This window comes from Cyanistes caeruleus, chromosome 3 (genome assembly GCF_971803275.1).
Source record: "Cyanistes caeruleus chromosome 3, bCyaCae1.hap1.1, whole genome shotgun sequence".
NCBI lineage: Eukaryota > Metazoa > Chordata > Aves > Passeriformes > Paridae > Cyanistes > Cyanistes caeruleus.
Window position 1 is genome coordinate 79,237,683 of NC_141703.1, and position 23,466 is coordinate 79,261,148.

General features: G+C 40.6%; 1 long non-coding RNA gene across 1 annotated transcript; it reads left to right on the top strand.

Annotated features, from left to right (window-relative positions):
* Positions 1-777: 777 nt before the first annotated feature.
* On the top strand, positions 778-12,849 carry LOC111924872 (uncharacterized). Its single transcript, XR_015284836.1, has 5 exons — positions 778-2,365; positions 2,814-2,996; positions 3,808-3,986; positions 4,519-4,561; positions 11,254-12,849. It is a non-coding gene; the product is annotated as an uncharacterized LOC111924872 (long non-coding RNA).
* The last annotated feature ends 10,617 nt before the right edge of the window (positions 12,850-23,466 follow it).

The window sequence follows — 23,466 nt, forward strand, 5'->3', positions numbered from 1 at the left end:
AATTTTCAACTGCACTGATAACTGAATGGTCACTTTCTAAATTTAAACCACATTATTTGAAAGTCCTCTACCCAGAAATTCATACTGTGAAACAAAAGGCACTAACAGATAGCATCTGGGCCAACACAGATGCTTTCTGAGTGTGTTTCCTTTTGCTACCCCTTTCCTCAAAAGGAACCAGAGCATGTTCAAATCTTAGTCCTGGGAGGGGGAAATGATCCTGTTCCTCACAGTGTTTTCCTGAGGCTCTAAAGGGGCGGTGTAGTCCTTACCTACACTTTGCCTGGTAGCAGTACCCTGGATTTATTCCCATATTCCACCATTCCCTGTCTGGCCACATTAAAATGTGCCCTGGCATACAGCTTTTGTTTGTTCTTATGTCAAACATGTCTCATGTTTCAGAATGTGCCTTCCATGCATTCTCTTCCTATTCCAGCTCCCTCTTACAGGTTTTCTTAGCCAATGCAGAAGCGTTTCTTGTGATGCAAAACCCACACAAGATGAAAACAACAGTAAAACATCATGTGGCACCCTTCAGGCACCCTTAGTTGTCACTTTAGGAAAGTTATTTACACATATATTTAGTGGATTTTACAATGTATAAATGCTAATGAGTATTAGTAGAAGCTGTTTTCCTAATTAATCAATCCTACCAGCATGGTAATGATTTCTGTTGTTCTTCTGGAGCTTCCTCCAGCAGGGAGTGAGCTCTGTTGATTAACAAGACCATTTTGCATGTATATAACATTTTTGTTCATCTATAACAATCTCATTATCTTTTTTTTTTTTCTTTTTTTTTTTCCCAAGGAGGTGAGCAGTTCTCAAATTATGCTTAAGGAATAACTAGGGCAGAAAGAATCGTGTGGTCTCCCATATCACCATTTTATAGTTGTGTATTTGTTAGGTTCAGTAAAATTTACACTATTGTAAAAGATGATTCAGAGCAGGTTGAATAAATTCTTTACTCTGAGGGCAGTGAGGCACTGGCACAGTTGCCCAGAGAAGTTGTGGATGTCCCTGAAATTGTTCAAGGGCAAGTTGGATGAGGCTCTCCACAATGTGTTCTGGTGGAAGGTGCCCATGGCAATGGCACTGGAACTAGATGGTCTTTTAGGATCCTTTCCAATCCAAGCATTGTGTGACGTGATATTGGAAGGTGGTGATTGATGTGATTAGTCTCAGAACTGGGGGCTCAGTGGGGGCCTGCTCGCTCTCTACAACTACCCAAGAGGAGTGTGGTGAGGAGGGACCCAGTCTGTTTTATCATGAGAGGACTAGAGGAAATAGCCTTAGGCTGAAACAGTGCAGATTCAGATTGGATGTTGGAAAAAACTCTTTACTGATAGGGTGCCCAGGGAGGTGGTGGAGTCAGCATCCCTGGGGGTGTTTAAAAGGCATGTGGATCTGGCATTGGGTGGTAGTGAAGTGATACAGGGGTTACACTGGTAGTGCTGCTTTGAGAGTTGGACTTGATGATCTTAAAGGTCTCTTCCAACTCTAACAATTTTATGATTCTATAATTTTATGTCTGGTTATTAATGTCATCATGCTCTACAGATAGAGACCAGGAAAAGGCTTTTAGGTTCTCATATCCTGAGTTTCAGGAATTTCTCCTCATTTTCCTGCCAAGAGAGTCAGATTCAAGAAGGTGTGAGTAAACCACTGCGACAACAGAATATTTAATATTCTCTTATTTAGTAAATTGCATTGAAATTATCATAAATAATTCAGCTAGTATAAATAAATATAAATTCAAGCGGAAAGGAAAGATTTTCCCAAAGATCCAAGGTTCAGGAGACAGGAAGGCAAGTTTTAGACCTGATGTTGACTGAATCAGTAGTGAGCTATTGAAGCTTAATCTCAGCATAATATCATAAATTATGAAACATTGACATTTCACTTTGAATTAATGCAAAAGAGCTATTTATACGCTGTTTTAGAGACAGTTGCTTGAACAAATTAATCCACTTTTTCCATCACCAGGCCAAATGTTAACAACACTGCTATTTTTCAAAGTATCAAACTATTTGCATATTGGAACTGTTTTAATACAATCTGTCCCCCAGGGCTGCTGTGTGAGTTGCTTTGAAAAGGTAATCAGTCATAATTCACTGGCTCCTTAATCCATAATCTAACTTGATTCAGTATACTACCGGTGATTTTCAGTATGAGAGATTGCTTGTTTTCATGCACTTGCTTTCTGTTTGAGAGCCACAGGCCACCAACGTAGGAAGAGACATTCAATGGGCTACAATTGCCTTTCTGGGCTTGCTACCAATAAAAGGTCTGGATAGCAGTGGAAGAATGAGGCATGAGCAAGAAGCAAAAATATTCCATATACTTGCCTGAATTTTGAACTTTGAATGTGAGTACATAGCAAGACACCATTATTGCTCATATGTATATGTAGACATAATAATGTATATTGTATGTATATGCATATGTACACATAATGTGTATTGACAATGCTTTTGTCTTTCTTTTTTGTTCCTTTTCTGAAGGGTGAAAAGTAGAACACTGAAGTTACTTTTTGTGAGACTGTTTTTTACAGAACAGTGTTTTAGATGTAATTCCTGTAAAGTATTTGTTAAGAAAGTGCTTTAGTACCAGATGGTTAGACTTACAAACAGTGCTTAAGTACTTCACCAAACTGAGGTTTAAAAGAATTAAAACAATTACTTGAAATGTCATACAAATGATACAAAAATCATTCATCACCTTTTGCAAATTCCATGAGTTTCCCTGTGAATCTTGTTCATTATGAACAAGATACTATAGTATCTCCTGCTCAGAGCCTCTCCTTTATCTTACAGACAAAAATCTTCTGATTCAGAAGTGCCTCAAGACTGATGTGAACAAATCACAGTCCAATATTCCGTATGTGGGTTTCTCTCTGACTATCTGATTCCCTGTAGAATGGCAGCCTCTTGGTCATACCAAGGACTTCACTACCAATTTCTTGCGGCTTTTTTTGTCTCTTCTCACTTTTCCTGACAGTGAGTAGCACTAGCACAGTGTTAGGAAAGTTAACAAGTAGTGACAGTGCTCGTAGACTTCTCTAGAAATACGATGTGGCAGCACAAGACAGATTGATGGTGACGACACCAGAAATTTGCTTCAAGGCCATTCTTCACATTTCCTCAAGAAGCAACATTCCTACACAAATGTTATTCAAGGGCATTGCAGGAGGGTCAGCAAAAGAGGGTTTGCAGGAATAATTAAGGGGGTAGGTACAGCACAAAGCTTATCACTAGCTTACAGTGCCATTCAACCAGAAAGATCTGTTAATGCAAGAAAAACTGGATCAGGGTTTTGCCAGATGTCTCCATCTCTTTTAGAGGCTGCAATAGGATCACATATCAAAAGATCCATTTTGACAGTGTATATTGAAGTATTGCCTTGTATTATGCTGGATTATGCCTTGCAGCACAAAGTTATTAGCATTTCTAGCAGCTGAATGTCAGAGGTTTGACTTAAACTCACAGAGTGAGATCATCCCATGTAGAAGGGAAACTTTCAGTTTGGTGTGTCTGTCTTTTTCCATTTGAAGGATGCAGCAATAACAGAATCATAGAATATCCTGAATGGGAAGGGACCCACAGAGTTTATTGAGTCCAACTCCTGGCTGTGCATAGGACAACCCCAAGAATCATACTGTGTGCCTGAGACCATTGTCCAAACCCCTCTTGAGCTGTGTCCGGTTTTGTGCTGTGACCAGTTTTTCGGACAGCGTATTCATGAAGGACTCAGCTCTGACTGTTTAACTTAAAGTTTGCTTCTCTCTCTGCTCTACTTTGCTCATCTCAGCCATAACCCAGTCTCATTCAAGCCCAGCTGTGTTTATCACTGTCTCAAAGAGGAGTGCATCAAATCCACAGACTCCCTTCCCAGGGAGCAGACCTGCCAGTCAAAGAGGGTTGCGATGTCATCAGTGAGCTGAAGGCAAATCACAGGAGGTGATGCTGGAACGCTTACCCTCCATCAAGGTAATAGTGCATTTGATGGCTGGATCTAACGTATCAAATCCTGCTCACGGAAAATTGAGAGCAGGTTTTGTGGCTTTTTTTTTTTGCTTTTTTTTTTTTTTTTAATTTCATTGAAATAGATCTGAGAGAGGAAGGAACTGCTGTGTAGAGCCAGAAGTTTCCATTCGTCTCAGTTCTGCCAGCAAGTTTCTAGGTAGCTCTTGACCTTTACCTTAACCTCCTTGAGTTTGATTTTCCATTTTGAAAAATTAAATACAGAGTCACCAGAGATCATAAGATGAGAAAAGATATATTTTTGCAAGCTTACCAGTCAAATTGCAGTTTGATTCCCTGTTTTACTACCTGTGTGAGATTTTAGAGAAATCATGGGATGTCTCTGTGCCTCAGTGTTCTCTCTGTGATACAAACCCAGAAACATTTTTTGTCTGTCTTCTGTTTTTAGACAAATAAACATATATGTTGTTTTGTATTTTAAAGTGGTTTACCTTCTAGATGTCTCACTTTGACTAAGGTCCTTTACTTTTATTAACAGGTACAATAAATACTTCTGCGATTTCTCCTTGGAGCACTCTGAGGTCAGTGGAAATGTACAGCATCAGAAGTATGTTAAATTAATTAATGCAAGAGACAGAATTAAATGAAAGCAACTTGATTTTATAAAAATTGTGAAAGGTTCTGCAACCAGACAATAGCAAGTTGTAAGGATCAGGATACCATGCAGCATGAGGGAGGGATTGATCTTACCCACAATAGCTTTGTACAGCTTTTACTGTTCATTGTACAAAGAACTGACTCCAGTAAACATTTAAACATGTGCTTAACTTGATAGACATGGATGGCTTTTTTACTTCAATTTTAATGCACATTTAAGCTTAGGCATGGCTGTTTGTGGGGTGGGGATTTAGTATGGGATTCCCTGATTCTTTGCACACATGATTTCATTAGGTGTTGTCTCTTTCTGTAGCACTGCCTTAGGGCATGAGCCAAGCCTGGCTGAAGTCAGGGGAATTTCTACAGATTTTGATGGTAGTTGGACTGGACCCTTTATAGGAAATAAAAACAGATTTTGTGGAACATAAAAGCAAAAAAAAATCCCCCTAAATTTGTGGGGATAAAATAGTCATTTCCTGTTTTAGGACTAGAGACTTTATAAATCAAGCTTCTAACCAGAGAAAAATTTTACCAGCTGTACACTGAGCTGCTGAAAATAAAGAGGAAGTATAACACAGACTTAGCAAACCCTTAGTTTTAAATGAGCAGAAGGAGTTGCTTGGCTGTGCATAACAGTTCAGCAGGAGGTAATGATCATGTTTATTTTGTGTTCACAGGTTCTTTTGCTGTTCTATGCTTTCATGGTACCAGGTTTAAAAAAAAAATCTAGAAAGTATATATTTACAAATGCCAGCTTATCTGTGGTTGCATGCCATAGCTGTCATCTCACATCAGGTGAGATGGCTTTCCGTTGCCATGCCAAGCAATCCTTGCTTAATTTGTATCACAGCTCCTGTTCCTGCTGTTGGCATCAGCTCATAATAGAGTTACAGGATTAAAAACTTGTCATTCCTAAAAGTCTTCTTGGTAATGAACAGAGTATGAGATATGAATCTGAGTCCTGTTTGATTGCATTGTTACTCTCCTCTTTTGGTGGCCGCATTAATGACAGGTTGTCAGGTGCATTTTGTAATTCCAGTGCTGGCTTTGCATGCTGCCCTCTGCCCCCTGCTTCCAGCTGAATCATTCCTGAACCACAATCCCTGGTGCTTGCACTCAGTGAGATAACAAACAGAATTGTTGGAAAGCAAGGAGAAAAGAGATGATAAAAAAGGGGAAAAAACAGATAGGGGCTGGTCATCCAATATGCCAGCATTGGATGACTTCAGTAAAGACAGGTAAGAATAGTCGGCTGTATAATAGGACACAAAGAAGAAATTAGGGACCACAAAAGGTAAAAGAACATGAAATGAAAGGATAAAATGTGATAAAAATAATTCAAGACAAATATGGCATTGTCATCTTGGGATGTCACTGTGTTTTAAGTGCTGGTACCTACTGCATGCCGCTGCCTCACAGCTCCTCAAAGTCCCCAACAGACCTGGGAAGAAGTAATATGACCCAGCTTGGGAAGTGTTCTGGTTTTCACTGCTACCATTTTCCCAGTTTTCTTGAGACAGCTGCAAAGGTTGCTAGTCATCATACATCAGAAGGTTAGTTACTCTCTGGGGGTTAAGGGAAGATCCAAAGGAAGTACAAGGGCTGAAGATGTTTAATAGTGCCTTGTTACAGATGATGCAAGTTTTGAGGGCAGTTTGCAACTAGAAAGGGACCTGGTTAATTGTTGGCTGTTTAATACCCGCTGAAAATCAGGAAGCTCTATCACTTCCTTCCATCTGGGAAACTGAATCACAGTTGCAACTCTTACCCCAGGGCCACAAGGGCAGAAATGGATTCTCTGGCTTCTATTAAGATGCAAATTGAGATCTTTTCCACTTTAGAGAAGTGATAGTATCTCTTTGTAGAATGAATTCTTTGGTATCTAGTAAGTCTCTCTCAATCTTTTTTTCCTTTCTTGCAACATATTTTCATAACTCTTACAGGAATTTAATATCTTATAGATCCCTATCCTTCTAAACAGGGCTTCAGAAGTTTTGGGAGCAGACTGCCCGACAGAGGCAGTAATGCACAGTGTGACTGAACAAAGCCTTGTCTCAGCAAACCAGTATGCAAGCACAGAAAGCAGAGGATTCATTGAGATGTGAAATAGGGAAACCCTCAGTGTGTTTGACTTTTATTATTTGCACCTGCTGCAGATAGGGCCCCTGACTGATGTCCCTTTGCTTTCAGTCCTCTGTGGTGAAATGGCTGTGATCCTCAGGGAGACCAGCCTGGCCAAACCGATACTAAATGCAGTGGTACAAAAGGCTCTGCATCACCAACCATGCAAAACAGATGTTCTTTGCTTTCCTCCATCCAAACATGCTTCACCCAGCCACCCCTAAAAAGCCAACACAAACCAACACTCTTATCCCACCCAAAAGAAATCCCATCCTCTTCCCTAATCCCTAAAATCCCTAACAGTTTTTTTCAGACAGAAAGGTGTTACAATCTGAGCAGATTGTTAGATGAGATTATGGCTATTTCTGTCTCATGGAAGAGGTAGCAACCTGTGGGAAAGCCATATCCTGAAAGCAGCATGAGCTTCTTTGCTATATTTAGGAGGCTACCTTACAAAATAACTCAGTAGTCTCAATTAAAGAATGTATTTTAGTGCAAAGAAAAATAATCTTTCTAGTAGAAAAATATGAGGTCTTTTTAATGTCTTTGTTCCACTCTGCAATTGCTCTTTATATTCCACAAGGCTTCTGGAGCCATTAGGGTGTGTGACATTCACACTATAAGGTTGTCAAGGCACTTTTATTTCATACATGTCAATTAGCTGTTGGGATTAACTACACACTGGGGAGAAGCAGCAGTGACAAAGCTAAAATCAGTCTGAGAGGAGAGGAGAGGAGAGGAGAGGAGAGGAGAGGAGAGGAGAGGAGAGGAGAGGAGAGGAGAGGAGAGGAGAGGAGAGGAGAGGAGAGGAGAGGAGAGGAGAGGAGAGGAGAGGAGAGGAGAGGAGAGGAGAGGAGAGGAGAGGAGAGGAGAGGAGAGGAGAGGAGAGGAGAGGAGAGGAGAGGAGAGGAGAGGAGAGGAGAGGAGAGGAGAGGAGAGGAGAGGAGAGGAGAGGAGAGGAGAGAATTAAGAGATGCACTTAGGAGAGAGCTGGGGAAAATGGGGAAGAAGAGAGCTTGAGGGACATGTTGGGCCACCTGGGGAATGATGCTTCTGTGAGAGATACGTTAAAGGCTAAAACAAAGTAAAACCTGACAAGAGTGTTTTAGGCACTTGGGGCCTGGCCTTCAAGAAGAGAGCTCAGCACATGGTTTGGAAAGCTGGAGGCAATTTTTTGGTTGTGTGCATCCTAAAGATTGATAATGCAGAGTTGTGATTCAAAAAATCCCAATAAGTTTTACTGGAATCCCAAGGCAAAAGCTGAGACTATGTCCCTCTGAACTGCAGGATTCATCATACTGTTATGTTCTCTTCACCATCTGAAAGGCAGGAGCTTATTGTCATTTCATCTGCTACTTGAAGGGCTTGAACATAGCAAGGAAATGTCCTGAACTAAACTAATAAAAAGTTGGGGAAAAAAAAATCTATATATTTGTTTTATCAAGCATGAATTTCATGTGAGAATTCCTGGATTGGTCTTCACTGGAGATCAATCAATTGATAAAGTGAACTGTCACACTTCAGTTATGCATTGTGACAAGAACTGGGGATTTTCTAGGCTGGACCAAACCAGACCCCATCAGGATTCAACAACCTGGCTCTGAGCGTGACTGTCCCCTGATGTTTTGCAGACGGAGGCAAGAAACAGCCTAACAGATGATGAGGGAATAACTTGCAAACAGAAAAGTTTCTTCTGGTTGACTCAAGAGCCATTGATTGGCTTCTGTCCTGAGGCATTACGGTTTATATCCCTAATATATTTTTATATTGCCTAATAAAACTGTTGGCTGTTGCCATTCCGTGGGTAATGGACATTTATATAGAACTCTTTATGAGCTGTAGATGGGGATCATCCTCTTCACCACACACATGAAGCCACCTCTGGAGTACAATGCAGTAGGTGTTTAATAGCGTTGGCTCTATAGATAAGCTGTAATTATATCAAAGAGGAAGAACGACTCCTCATCAAGTCAAGCATGCCTAAGAAATTTGGAAAACCAGATTTTGCTTCTCCTAGAAGAAATTAGATCAAAACAGGGCCTTTCTGTGCTTCCTGGAAATCAGTAAGTCCAAGGAGTCTGGATTTCTGTTGTGTATTGCCTTTAGAAAGCTAGAAAAATAATAGAATTTTGTGTAGCATGGAAGAGTTCCTTTCCAAGCATCATCTGCTGTAATTTGAGAGGAATGGGAGATTTCAACATCCCCTGAATTAATCCAAATATGTTTCTACAGTGAGATTTAATGTAGAAAAAAATGTCTGCTTCAACACTTTTGCCTTTTTAGTAATATGTTATTTGGTACTCCTTATCACTCAAAATAATTTAAATAATTTTCTGTGTTTTTCTTTTAGTTTGGCTTTTGTAAATCACAATAAAGTATTCCTCTAGGAATGAAGGAAAGTCATCATTGAAACTAAACATGATAAGGGATTGCCATTTCCTTTCACATGGTTCAAAAGACAGAGTGAAGTATAGATACAGAAGCTGTGAAGTCATTGCTCTTGGTAAATAAAGGACTGTCTGAAAGAGAATCACACATCAAAAATATTAAATAAAAATCAGTTCAGATAATATTTTCCAAGAATCAACATAGCATTCAATACTGTGAGAAAGGAATAATTTTTACCTTGCCTGGTTTATACAATCTGTAAGATTTGATGCAAAAATCTGATGCAAAAATCAGGTATTTTTTCCTGACATTGCTTTTGTACACCTAATAGCACTCATGTTAAGATTTCTATCTTCAGAAGATGGGAGGTAGTTATAATCTCTCAAGGATAAATATTCCCTTCCTATGTCTTTTGGGAAACTGAGAAGGGAGCTTAAGTGGATTGGTGAGGGCTTCCTGTACCTGAGCTGGCATTAGAACAGGAGAGTCCTTGTCTCACAGGTTTTCCATCCAAAACGTTAGAGGGGAGTTATGCCCATACCATTAATTTCCCTGCCTTTCTTAACTACATGCCATCATTATAACATATCTTACCCATTTGAGTTAATCGGATATAAAACATTAACTTGTGCAAATGTATTAGAGCTTCACCAAAGAGCGCTCAGAGATATTACAGGGTAACATCAAAATTAACATGGAAGCAGTTTAGTCCTTCAGTTCAAATGCCTTCAGCAAAGGATTAAGACTTTCCCATCACCACTCAAGCACTTACATAGTCCTTGCTTATCATACTCCCCTCAGTTACTGTGCTAGTTACTTTTTTAACATAAAAGGGATGCTTTCCTTTCATTCCTGATAGCTGCATCATTCAATTAAAAAAAGCAAGTGACTGTTTTTATCAATGTGTGGCTTATGCTTTTCTCTAGAAATTACCTGTAATGTTCAGTTGACTTAATGTTTGTGAAGCTTCACCCTGTTGAGGGCAAAGACTGAAAATAAATGCTCATATAAGAAGGATTATTGGGTGGGGAAGGCAGCGTGTACTTGTATGTCCCATTCTTTGGTGAGACCTTTAGGCTGGATTAGCATAGGCAGTGAGAGAGCACAGACTGGGAGTTCTGAGATGGCAAGTGTATCAGTGAAAGCTGGAGACTGGATTGGGACAAATAATGGGGAAAGTGCAGTCAGGAATATAGTCTTGCATTGCATTGCACAGGAGAGCAGGTGGAATGATGTCATGGCAGGCTGAGAGTAGAAGAGAGAATTGATTCCAGAAGGCTGGAGTCACTTCAAGGACAAAGAACCTGTATGGGAGAGGAGATGAAGTTTAGTTTGTACTTGGACAGACATGTTGATTGGGCAGAGCCCAATCACCTCACTGTCTGAACTGGACATCATCTACACCTACATTTACTGCACTTTAATTTTGATATGAATTTTCTCCCTCACATCTCTGACCACAGAGCAGGTGTACAAGTTTGTTAAATTGAGTGAGAGGGTCTTATCACTTTCAAAAAGGGACATTCACTTGGTGGGTGGTCAAAGCTGGTGGCTCAGTGATGAGGTAGATAGACATTTCAGAAGTTCATATTGTCTTGTCTGCAAAGGTAGTGTCAGAAGTGGCTCCACGGTGTGGTTATTGCAGTTCTCTGTGGTTCAGAAGATACCCTTAGTGTCTAGGAAGGGACCTGGAGTTTGGGGTTTTCCTACAGGAGGAGTGCAAGAACTGGGGAAGCAGATTTGCAGAGAGAATTTGTGTCAATGTGTTTGAACTGTCCTGTGTCCCCAAATTTTGCCCATTAAAAAAAGAAAAAGAGAATAAATTGAGTATAACAGCTTGAATCTGCTTTCCATGGTGGTGTTCTCCAGTGTTGAGGCTGGTAGGCAGCCCTGTCTTAGAGTTTATTTAGGCTTAAGAGACACTTGGAGAGTGTCAGGGCATAAAGCTGGGGAAGTCTCCAAGGGACAAGATGTGCTTGATGTAGTTTGGGCTGCTACCAAGGGGATGTCTGATTTTTCTCTTGGGCTGTGCTTGTGGAGATTGTTGAAGCTCGAGTGGCAGGGGGAAATGTATACGGATACTTATTCCCCATTTCTCCCTCTCCAGGTGTTTTCCAAGCGGTGTGATGTCTCTCACAAAGTCAGATGATCTGCAGTGCTGCTGACATCAATATGTACTACTCACATTTCCCCACAGCACCAGCAGCCTTTGGTCTGGCATTTGGCATCAGTGCAGAGGGTGTGGCATCCTCCCCTCAACACTGGCTGGTGAGATCAGCTGGAAGAGGACTGCTCTGTCATGCTGGGCTGGCTCCAGACTATTAAGCATTTTTCTTTTTAAACCTTATAAAACTGGGAGGCTGCCACCAAGTTGTCTGTTGGCCTTTGATCCATGCTAACATCTAATCCATGGCTAGAAGAAGGTACTTGGCCTGGGATGCATAGTGTCAGGGACTCTCTGACAAGTTAGCAGTCTGGAGGACTGATTTCCAGTGCTTGAGAACATTCCTGGCGCTATTTGTAAGCAGAAGTGTATATAAGCTTACAAGCATATGTGTAAGCATACTCTCTAACTACTGTTTTCCCACAAACCCTGTCATTTTTCAATGATCCTTCATTTATTCAATCCAGATAGGAGCTGGTTCCTTTGATTTACATTTTTTACACTCCTTCATGCTCCTGCATATTTTAAATCTGCAGAGAGTGTTTGTGAACTTCCAGTCTGATTGCCCACGTAACACTGCATTTCCCCATCAGTCGACAAAAGTGATAGTTAAATGGTTAAGGCGTTCCCTTTATAAGCAAACAACCTGTTCTTTTGGCTCTTCTTGATGCACTTGGAAATGTTCACTGATAGATTTAAATTAGCAGGATACCACTTAGAATGCAACTACACCAGCTTCTAGTCTGCTTTCATTTTGAAACAGGGCTTCTGTGCTCATATTCTCTGCGTATCTATCTGTCACTCTCTTCCCCTGGGTTTTTTTGGCTTGTGCAATTTCAATCACATTTAGCAGTGGTCCCAAAGAGATTATTTTTTGACAAGTTCTAATATAACAGAGGGTGGATTGATGAGAGAGATGCTGTTAATATCCCTGGGATAAGGGCCACAACATGCACTCAAGTGTTATTAAGGCACCAAGAGTACATCTGCAAGGCATAGTTCCATAGGAGACCAGGCTTCCTCAGTTTCACTGACTACAGATACTGCATGTTTTGTCCTTATCTACCAATCTGACCATAATATTCATCTTCTGGATTTCTTCCCGATTTATTTTCAAATTCATTCCCAGTGGGGGTCCTGTATGGTTGGGATTTCTACTTTTTCTACTCCTATGTAAATCTGAACAAAATTCCTCGATCTGATTCCAACAGGCATTTTTCTTTGAAAAATTACTTTGATATGAACACAAAAGTAGCATCACTAGGCCAGGAAAGCTCAAAACTTTGTTTTTCATGCAAATGAGTAAGAGTCTTTCAGCAATTTTCAGCTTGAATGTCTATTCTGTTTATGGATCACAGCAGAAGGAAAAGAAGGAAGTCATAAAAATATTTTTGGAGTTGAATTATAAATGGAAAAGATGTTCCAGAAATCACCTCTGCATCACTCAGTCTCTGGTGCTGGCACACTGTGCCTCGGGACTTGCTGCTGGGTTTTTGAACAAAATCTGTAAACTGGAAAAATAAACCCGTTTGTGGCTCTGATTTTGTGATGTCTATGCACTGAACTGGATCCTATCAAGTTGGAACAGCCTTCTTCTGTAGCAAGTGGCAGAATATGAAGCAGCTGGTAGGTACAAAAAAAAAAAAAGGAAAAGAAAAAAGGCATGAAAAAAAAAGGAAATTAGAAAAATCTCATGCAAACACTAGAGAATCATCCCCACAGACGTTCCGCTTGCCCAGTATACTTTCTCAGTGCCAAGCCCAATGAAAATCACACCACTTTATTAAGGTAAGCTGCTTTCCAAAGACAAGCCTGGCATCTCTAGGCTCTGTCTGAGAGAGCATGTTGCAGCCTTAACACACCATGAAGATGCCCAGATGATGGCAGGTGGGTTTGGGTTGCCTTTTTCTTTTTTTTTTTTTAATGAGAAGTACTACCAGATTGATAGCAGAGAGTTTACTGTCCTTCTCAACCCTACTCTTGATGACAAGTGGCTTCCTTTTAGATTAACCCTATTGAGATCACCCTGCTGTTAGATTGTCAAAAGTGTCTCAGCATGCAGGAAAACCTTGTTTCATGGATTTCTTTCTTCCTCTGTATGTGAGACTGACACTGAAAATTCACCCAAATAAATCTTCAAGATGTACACCACAGGTTTCATAGCTGTCACAGAGTAGCACTTGTGGCCTTTCAAGAGCTATTTCACCCATTTTGGGGCTAAAAAGAAGGTAAGGATTCATGTGTCAGGAGCAAAGAGGGAAGGCTGCCTGGCAAACAGCATTGCTCTGGAAGGTGCAGGCAATGTTGCTGTAAATCAGTGAATCCAGGGGAGGAAAGTTCTGGTTACAAACTGGTTCTGGGAGTACATGTTGTCCGTCAGACAGGAGACAGGCTGAACTCAAACCAGGTCAGAAGAGAATCACAGAGTGGTTTGATTTGGTTAGGAAGGGACCTTGAAGATCGTCTAGTTTCATCCCCCTGCCGTGGCCAGGGACACCTTCCAATAGACCACATAGCTGAGAGCTCCATCCAGCCTGGAATGGTACACTTCCAGGGGTGTGGCATCCATAGACTATCTGGGAAACCTGTACCAATGCCTCACCACCCTCATGGTAAATAATTTCTTCCTAAAGTGTAATCCAAAACTGCTCTCTTTCACTTTAAAACCATCTCCCTTGTCCTGACACTTCTGGCCCTTGTAAATAGTCTCTTTTTTGTAGGCTCCCTTCAGATGCTGAAAGGTCACTGTTAAGACACTCTTTTCTGGGCTAAACAAGCTTGATTGTCTCAGCCTTTCTCCCTAGAACTCAGGTTGAATTTTTTGCTTTTTATTCTGGTGGAAGTATCTGGAAGGGGAAATGCATGAAGTTCATCATCTGGTCCATGCTGGGGTCAGGATTGCTTGGGGAAAACTAATTTTCACAGGTGCTGTCTCTAAGGACACTCCACTGGTTGCAAGTGCCAAAAGCACAGATGATGATAACTTCAAAAGGCATTCAGAAGGTTGAATCAGATAGGAGTGGCTAACCCTTGGTTAGCTAGGTGGGTGGACTGCATCACCACTCTGTGGAGTCTATGTTTGATGATTTGCTTCAGCTGCTTTGTGTAAGCTGCAGTACAAGATCTGGTCAAGGATCACCTCTGAAAGACGCTCCTTTTATGAAAGGCATCATGTCTGGTTGAAAGGCGTGTGCTGTGTTTGAGAAAGGTTTATGCTGTTGGTATGCAATGGTGATTGCAGTAGAGTTTAAAATTACAAGTTTCTCCTCACAAAATAAAGGCTGAGAAAGTAAAATTCAGATTTTGGGACATGCCTTGTCAACAAATGCTACTCCAGGCACCAGAAACAGGTCCTGGTGATGATTGCCAGTACAGTATGAGTGTGGGATGAAAGAAATAGCTTTCTGTTTGATATCACTGCAGCTTGCTGATAAATACATCTTCAATTTCTGGAAATCAGTAGCTAATCATGCTGAAAAATCATAATTCTTTAAGAGTGTAAATATCTTTAAACAGCAATTAAAAATAATTATAATTCAGAAGCTATCACATATTTGAGAATAAGAGTCAGCTTAGATGGACGTGTACATGCTGCAATTTGAGGAAAAAGTTATGCTTTACATTTTGTTTTTCAAGTACCACATTTTGTTCATGGGTGTGGCTTGCCTCTTAAATGCCTGCCTGTTGATCACGTTTAAGTGACCCATGCCAGCTGAAATGGTCTTAGAGTATCCCTGTCCTCTGCAGAATGGTAGGAAGCACAGCCTGTTTTCTGGGACTCGTGCTTGTATTTTGGGTTGCAGCCCCTCCAGCAGGTTTTAACTTTATCAGTGCTTTCAAGGAAAGTTTTCTGGAAAAGAATGGGTGTTGTGTCTATCAGATTTACTGAATTATTTTTTTCAAGAGCTAGGCAGGCTTGAAATTAAAGTAACAAGCAATGAGTTAGCAAGATTACCTGCTTGATTATGAAATTGGTTACAGAAGGAAGAAACTCATGGAAGTTAGCCTTTGATTTTACTGAAATGCATGCTTATCCATAGCTCTTCCAGTGCCTCAGTGAGACACTAAAACAGAAAGCTGCAACATTGTCAAATTGTGCCCACCACTGTGCTTGCTTGGTTCAGGAGACATAAAGACATAAAGCTTCAGTTTCCTGCTTTCTTTGATTAAAGTTTTTTTCTTCTTTAATTTTGTTGCATGTCTTATTCCAAACTTCTCCTGGTTATTTTAGATAGGAATATAATATAAAAACTTGTGCCAAATACAATCATGATGGCTCATGGTCTATAGGACTGTGTTCCGCTGCTGTATGCAGTTCTCTTGTAATTGAATAAGGAAATACAGATATAGCAAGCTGGACGTTCTCTCTGTTCTCAAGGTGTTTCTCCAAATTTACCTCTTGGTTCTATTGCACATTTGCACAAATTTTTGCCATGCTTTATAAGCCACACAAGAGTTTCATTTTACAAAGAATTTGGCTTCAAACATTTTCTTCCCATTACACTGGGTATTTTTTTTTATCCCCAGGCTGTGGTGTGATGCCTTTCCTGCTGCTGACAGAGCTCTTGTGGGATGATCCCATCAGCTGCTTCAGGAAACCAGGTTCCTTTGCTGGTGCAGCACTTGTCATTGTGAAACCATACCCTTACATGTTATAAATGGCCATTTCTAATTCCTTCTTTTGAAAATCACTTGAGAAAATGATGGGCTAAATTAAACAATACGTGTGTAGTTACAAAGCTAATTTGAAATGCATGTAGGTACACAAACTCTAAATACAGGTACATAAACTTGAAAAGTGTTTCACATTCTCCTTGAAATTTGCATCCATAGCTGATTTATTTTGGGGGTGACATAGGTCTGTATGCCTCATACAACCACATGCTTAAAAGGTAAGGAGGATTCAAGCCCTGTAGAGGACTATGAAGAATTTTGTTTTATCCTTGAAAAAGTTTTGAAGATGGTTACTGTCCTGCTGTTTCTCAAAAATTGTGAAAGTGGTTGTAATGGCATTTGAGATCCTTTTCCAGCCGTATTTCCAACAATTTCTATTATCCCCTTCAAGTAGTTTCTCAGTTTCACTTTGGCTTTTCTTTGAAAAAACGCATACTGTGTTAATAACACAGATGACAAATAAAGCATTTTGAGTAATTTTTTTTAAGTTACTTTCTCTCTCTCTCTCTGACAGTCTCTTTCTGTCAGGTTTGGGTTCTGCCATCACAGCCATATCATTTCAATGCCCCACAAAAAATTTGCTCCCACTTCATCAATAGATGCCCTAAAAATACCCCTAAAACCCAGACTGTGGATATATAATGCCAGCTCTGCTTTTGTGTCTGCTTTGGTTTAGTCTGTGAGGTCCATTGTTATGGACACCTGTGGCCCTAACCTCTGTCTGTCTGCCTGCCTGCCTGCCTGTAAAAGCCACTGGGTAGTTTGGCCTGGCTGTTAGGTACTGAGTAGACATAAGTTAAATTGATTTAGCAACATGCAGTGAAAATGGCTGCGACTGGTTAGGCAGCTTGGATCAAGAAAGACCAAGTTTTTCCAAAAGGTTAGGAAATGGACTTGAACTTGACTGTGAAAATAATCATACCTAGGTAGCAGGACCAAAAAGCAGCAAGGAGAAATGAGAAATATAAGATGGTGGGTCCAAAAAGGCTAAGAAAGACTGGAAGCAGCAGAAAAAGGTCCAAGGATAGGACTGTGCTGATGAAAGGTACGTCCATTGAAAAAACCTCAGCTGGCTGATTTTGTTATTTCAGCTTTTTGAGAAAGCTTTGACCAGAAAGGCTTTGTGTTTTCAATATGGCTACAACTGTGCAAATCCTACATGTCCTAAAGTCAAGTTTGCAACCTAGAGCTGAGTCATTCCTTGCACTGGAGAAACATCACTGAGGTGCAATGTCATTGTCTAAAGTCAAGGAAATCCACAGGCTTTTTCTTCAGCCTTGGGCTCATTGCAGCAGAGGAGCTTAAAAACAGAGCATTTGATGCATGAAGGAGTCCCTATAATGAGGGCACCTTGTGTTTCTCCAGGAGGTATGGTTAATCTTGTGCTTTGCTAGATGTGTGCTCCAGGATGAACCCAAGGCCATGAAGTTGGCATAAAAAATAATTTTCATTTTGTGTTGTTCTCTGACATGGGAAAGGCTGCATTACTTTAGTGACACAATAATTCATAGGAGGATGAATTCCTATAGACGTGATACCCACATACACATACAGAAATGTAAAAAAGAGCAGACTTTTCAACACAACATTGGCTCTTAGTGAGGTCTTAGTTATATGCAGCTGAATACAGGAAGCTGAAGGCAAAGTGGGACCATTAAATCACTGAACTTCCTGCAGATAACAGGGTATTTAATTTCATTCAGTTACCCTGCATGAAGACCAAAACCTATGTTTATCTGATGCACAAATTCAGGAAAGATGTAGAGTTCTGCTCCAAAGACCCCAAACGGTGGGGGGTTCACCACTTCCTTTAGTAGTTTGTTCAAGGTATTAAGCACTTTCAGTGCTTTAAAAATGTGTGCTTAATTGTGATTTTCTTTTTTGTTTTTATTCTTTAATTTCACAGGTTCATACTTTGTTTATTTCTGGTAGGATGATGAGGTTTCTATAGTTCATATTGTGGATGTTTAATGGCATAAAATAAAATGACATACAAATAAAGGAACAAATGAATGTGTCCTAATTAGAAAATGAAGTAAGGAATATAATGTCTGGAGAGCCCTTGTTCTTTTTCTATTCCTTGAACTTATTACAGCATGGTGCCACCTTGTAGACCCTCTTGTCATGCAGGAGAAGGGAGATTTGCCTTGTTGAGACCCAGAAGGTACACCAGGGCCACCCATCAGGGACCTGGCAGAGGTCACTGGTCACACAGCTGCACAGTGGACTGGCCCTGTCCATGCTTTGGATACAGGAAGCAGTATAGTCACTGATGGCAGCTTTGGACCCAAATATTTAGTGCTGCTTAGTGCAGAGCAGACCTTCTGGCTGAATTACTGTATTGATGTATCTGAGCTACTTCTCCATCTAGAAAAATCTCAAATGGCGTTTCCACCCAGCCCAGAGCTGTCCGATGGCAAACATGGGAGTGGATGAGTGGGCCTGGTTCATGAGCAGCATATGGACTGGAAATCCACACCAGCTGCTCCTTTGGAAGGCCTCCTGGGCATGCTGAAAACCAATGCAAAAGCGCTCGGCACAAACTGTGCAGAACATCGTAGGCTTTCTGCTGCGCTCTGGTGGGCCATGAAACAGTTAACAGTGTTAGCATATGAGCATCTGAGTTAGCATCTTGGATGTGAGGAGTGCAGCAGTTTATATTTCTTGGAGCGATTGTTTCAGGCTGCTCTGCTGTTCCAAGCCCACGCTGTTGCTCTAGTGAAGCTCAGCTTGGATTTTCTTCACAGTTGTGACAGGCAGAGATGACTAAAAATACAGAGTGCTGAGATTCCTCAGAACAATTGTGAATTCTGTTCCATTTCTTCCCAACTATTCCTTCTGCTTGCCTGGGAGAAAAGTTGGGTTTGAGGGGGGAGAGGGTTAATTTCATTCCCTTTGTGTTTTTAAAGGTTGATTTTACATTAAGGCCCTAAGGGAAGGAAATAAGTGTCCTGATAGATGCACTGTCTATAAATATACAGTGAGCATGAAGCACAAACAGTTTTGGAGATTTAACCCATGTTTCTAAAGATGGGCAAAATCCTTGAATTAATGCGTTGTGTTGGTATGTAGTATAATATATAATTACACTTCAGTGAATCTGAATCAACATTAAAATTATATAGGTCAGCTATATTTTAAACTTAGGAGGAAAAAGCAAGAAAGAGATAATTTTATTTTTTTAAATTCTTGCTTCCAGAGGTGTAATGCCTTCTCAGCCATGGAAGGATTTTTAGATTCCTTTTCTTTTGATTCTAAATACACCTTTTTTTATTTTTTTATTTTTTTCCCCTGGGAACCATACTGCCATAAGCTACAAGCTTTGATTCACCGTTAGGAGTGACATATGGTTCCTCGCTTTAAGGAATTTGATAAGCATACCACTTGATCTTTCATGTTTAGTAGGAATTCAAGAAACAAAAGAGATGCCAGGATGCTGGTTGGTAGCAGAGGATCTCTGACTGGATCTTTCCTGCCAGTTTATTATCTGTGTTGTGCTGTAAATTGTTCCCAAGGCAAAAACAGAAGGAGAGCAACAGAGGCACAAAGTAACTGAAGGGGACTGCCCAGACATTTAGAGGGAGGATGGGTAAAGTGGATTCCCACAGGGTTTAGTCCAAGCACACACTGAAGTTCATGCTCTGTCATGATTCCTTAATGTTAATGCTCTAACTGCTTTTGTGGCAATTGTTACTTTATTCATTTCTGAGCCATAAAAAGTGATGCACTTTAAAAAATGGCCACCCTCAAGCAAAAAAATGAACACTTGTTTGCATTTAATAATCACTAAAACCTGAAATTCTAAATTGGATTAATTGTGTCTATTATAAATTGATGGGGGAATAGCTATGCATTAGCCCTGAATTCTGATTACCTGAGAGGTTCCACTTGGAGTATAATTAAGAGCAACTTCATAGTAGTGGTAGGTGTATGATTGAATAATACATGCATCCCCTGCTGATGAAATTCAAGGCAAAGTGTTCATGGAGAAGGAGAGCTTTTTTTTCTTATTCCTGCACTTAAAATGCTGAAGGATTATTGCAATTGCAGCCCATGCTTACACTATTAGCACAGATATGCCAAAGCTCTTGATACAAACACTTTCAGCCTTAAGTGGGGTTTGCAAAAGAATCCCAATTTTGCAGCTCAGCCCTTGTTCTGTAAAGCATTGTGTTCCTAGGTGCCTGTGGTGGCTGGTTTAATTAGGAACATAGATCAGAGCTTGGAAGAGGCACATTTTCCAATAATACAAGGGACACCACTTAGTTGACAGCTCATTGCTTAATACATATGCCCACTAGATGGCTGTAATTGGTGTGGTCATTTATTAATTATAAAGTATTTTACAGATTCCTGGCTTTGAAGCCTTGTTTACTTCTGTTCTTCAACATCTTCTTGTGCTTTCTCAATCTATAAAGGTAACTTCTCAATGCATTAAACTCTGTGAGCTTGCAGCCATGTACCAGACTGAAGCTGAATATTTCTAGGCTTCAAGACTGGACAACTGCCTTGGGTGCAGTCTGACCCCTTGTAAGAGAGTGCACAGGGTTTCACAGCGCTGTGCCCACAGACAAAGATGCCCTAAGCTCTCCATCCCTCCCTCCCATGAAGGGTGGCAGCGCAGCCACGTGTCTGTTCCACCTCAAGTGGCCAAGTAGTCTCTGTTTTTATGAAATTTCTCCTGCTTGGGATTCAGGAATAACAGCCTGCAGTGAACATGGAGAGGAAAAAAGTGAGCCATGAGGAAGGCACAGAGCTGCGTGGTGGCACATGGAGGCTGCGTTGGGTGCACCCATAACACAGGACTGCCCGTTCCTCAGTGCCTTGCTCTGAGCGGTGGTTCTGGCTTTTCCTTTTCTGCTGTTCTGTCCATAGATGTTTAATTTTGACATTATGCATTTGTCATGCTTTTCACCACAGAGGCAAGACATTCAGCTAATCTCTTAATTCACCATGTATCATTATGGTGAAGAGCTCATCATTAGAGTGAAGGCACATCTAAACATGTTTTACTGATGTCAAAGTGGGAGAACTGAGATAAAACTTAGCAGTTTTGAAGCTCCACTCATGAATTACAGATAGAGGGGCACAGAAAAGTTATCTTGACATTGCTGGCTTCCAGTCTCAGTGTCAGAATCCATCCTCAGCAGTGAAAGAGCAGGTTTTGTGATGCTCTAGTCATTCCAAAACTGTACTGTGATGACCCGAAGGAAATTGCCCACTGACAGCTTGGGCCATGATTCTGAGCAGGATTTAACAAAACTCTTTCAGTCAAAAGCTGAATATAGTGAAATATGATCACCTGCAAGGGTTTCAAAATTCTATTGGTCCAGAAAGTTTGAGAACCACCATGAGTGTTTATAAATATATATTTACACTTGTCATGCACAGATAGAAATTGATCACAGAAGCCTGCATAGGTATTTGTGAATCCAGCAAGAAAATCTCTTCTAGAGCCAGCATGTTGTTGGTCAGTTTGTGCCCAGTCTTTTGAAATGCTGATGATTTCACCTTTTTGTGACCTTCTTGGCATTCAATGGCACTGTTGTCCTGTTGGCACAGTCATGCTGACAGCACTAATGTCTCCTGAGGTACAAAACCGGACACCTGCATGTCCAATAATCTCAGTGCAATCTAACCTAGGTTACCACTGTGGATTTCACTGCAGGTAAGGTGAAACCTTGCAAGGCTGCTATCACAACCCTGAGCCACCCTGCTGAAGACAAGACACTTGTGCTTAAGAGGAGGCTGCCAGCCATGCCTGCATGGTCATTGCACCCTCAGTAACTTTGTCAAAGCAGTTATCAGGAAATACCCTGTTTTCTCACTTGCTTTTCTTAGAATTCTTCCCACATGCTCTCTGCAGTCTGAAATCTCAGATGACCTGATGGTTTCAGCTCTGTTAGCTCATCTTGGGTTCAAGCATCCTGTTTTTTTCTGTAGATAGAGGATTTTCATAATCCCTGGCAAATATGGGATTTTTCTTTTTTTTTTTCTGTATAAAAGGTGTATTTTTTAAAAGTATATTTTCCTGTTACCTCAACTTCCAAGTGATCTGTACCCTAAGATTACCTTTCAACTACTTATCCCTTATGTTGTTTGCCATATATTACAGGTACATAAATGAAACAGAAAACAAAACAAAACCCCCTAATTTGACACATTTCTGGAGCCTAATTATATCACGGCAAAAGAATTCACTTTGTTTTAATAGGCTGAAGTATTTATTCTTTTTTTTTTCTCTCTATTTTTTTGGCTGGAAATGTGTAATATGCCTATAACAGACACTTTGACAGAAAGAGTCAGCCAGCACATTTTCTTCAAACTGACTGGTTCATAACCCAGCAGTACATTTTCCAGTGTTTTTGTCTGAGCAGTGAAAGTGGAAATTTGCAAACAAGACTCTCTGTATATGCAGCATATGAGGATAGGAAAGAGTAGAGTAAGTCAGCAGCAATTTGTTTGTGAGAGACAACATGCCATCAAAAAAATCCTTACCGTCTGTGTGCCTGCAAAATGTTGTGTTGTCTTTATGCTTCTTTTACCACCACAAAAGTAATAAGTAATGAGACAAAAATGTGGAAGAATAAAGGCTCCCCATTAAAAATAATATCAGGAAGGAATTCTTAAAAAAGGTGAAATCTTTTCTTAGATATGGTAAAAGTGAAGTCCAGCGATTAATCTTGCATACGATCGCACAAAGAAGCGAATAGAAGAGACCTTGGAATTAGACATCTCATGTGCTAACTCTTATGCTGGTCCCAGTTGTCTGCTTTGGAAATGTTGCACAGAATCTATGCATCATTAAATTTCTCTTAGTCCCATTGGTTTACAGGGGGAAGTTCAATACCACGACTTCAGTGGGGTTTCTTCAGTGTGGAATACATTCTATTCATTGAAGAAGGTGCTCCATGCAAAATATCTCATGCATTCCAAAGCCAGAATACTGTCATCTTTCCCTAAAAATTCTCTTATTCCCCACCCAGCCTGGGCCCACTAAATTTTGACCCAACACACAGTCTCTTTCATAGCCATTTCCAAGTTTTCTTGTGCAAATCGTCCTCATTTGGTAGATGGGGGTTTGACCATGGGCATGTAACTCTCTGAGGATCAGAGGTTATGTTGGCTGAAGTGGAAACCCTTCTGCAACACTCCCCCCTAGGCATGTTCTTATGGCAGTGAGGAAGCATCACTGGCAAATACACTCCTTTTCCACGGAATCAGTACTCCTTGAGGCACATGCTGTGGCCAACACAAGGGAAATTGCAGCTGCAGTCACTGGCCCAGAGAGGCAGGTCCTTTGATTTAGAGATCAGTCCTTGAAAATGGACGTATTCCTGCCCATTTTAGGTATGCCAGAATCTAACAAAGGTCTAGTCTAATAATAGAGGGGAGACATAAAAATTGTACGGCTCTTTGGCTTGTTCCTTCCCAAACACAACTGATCTCTTTGGAATATGTGTATCTTGGGCTGCTTAATAC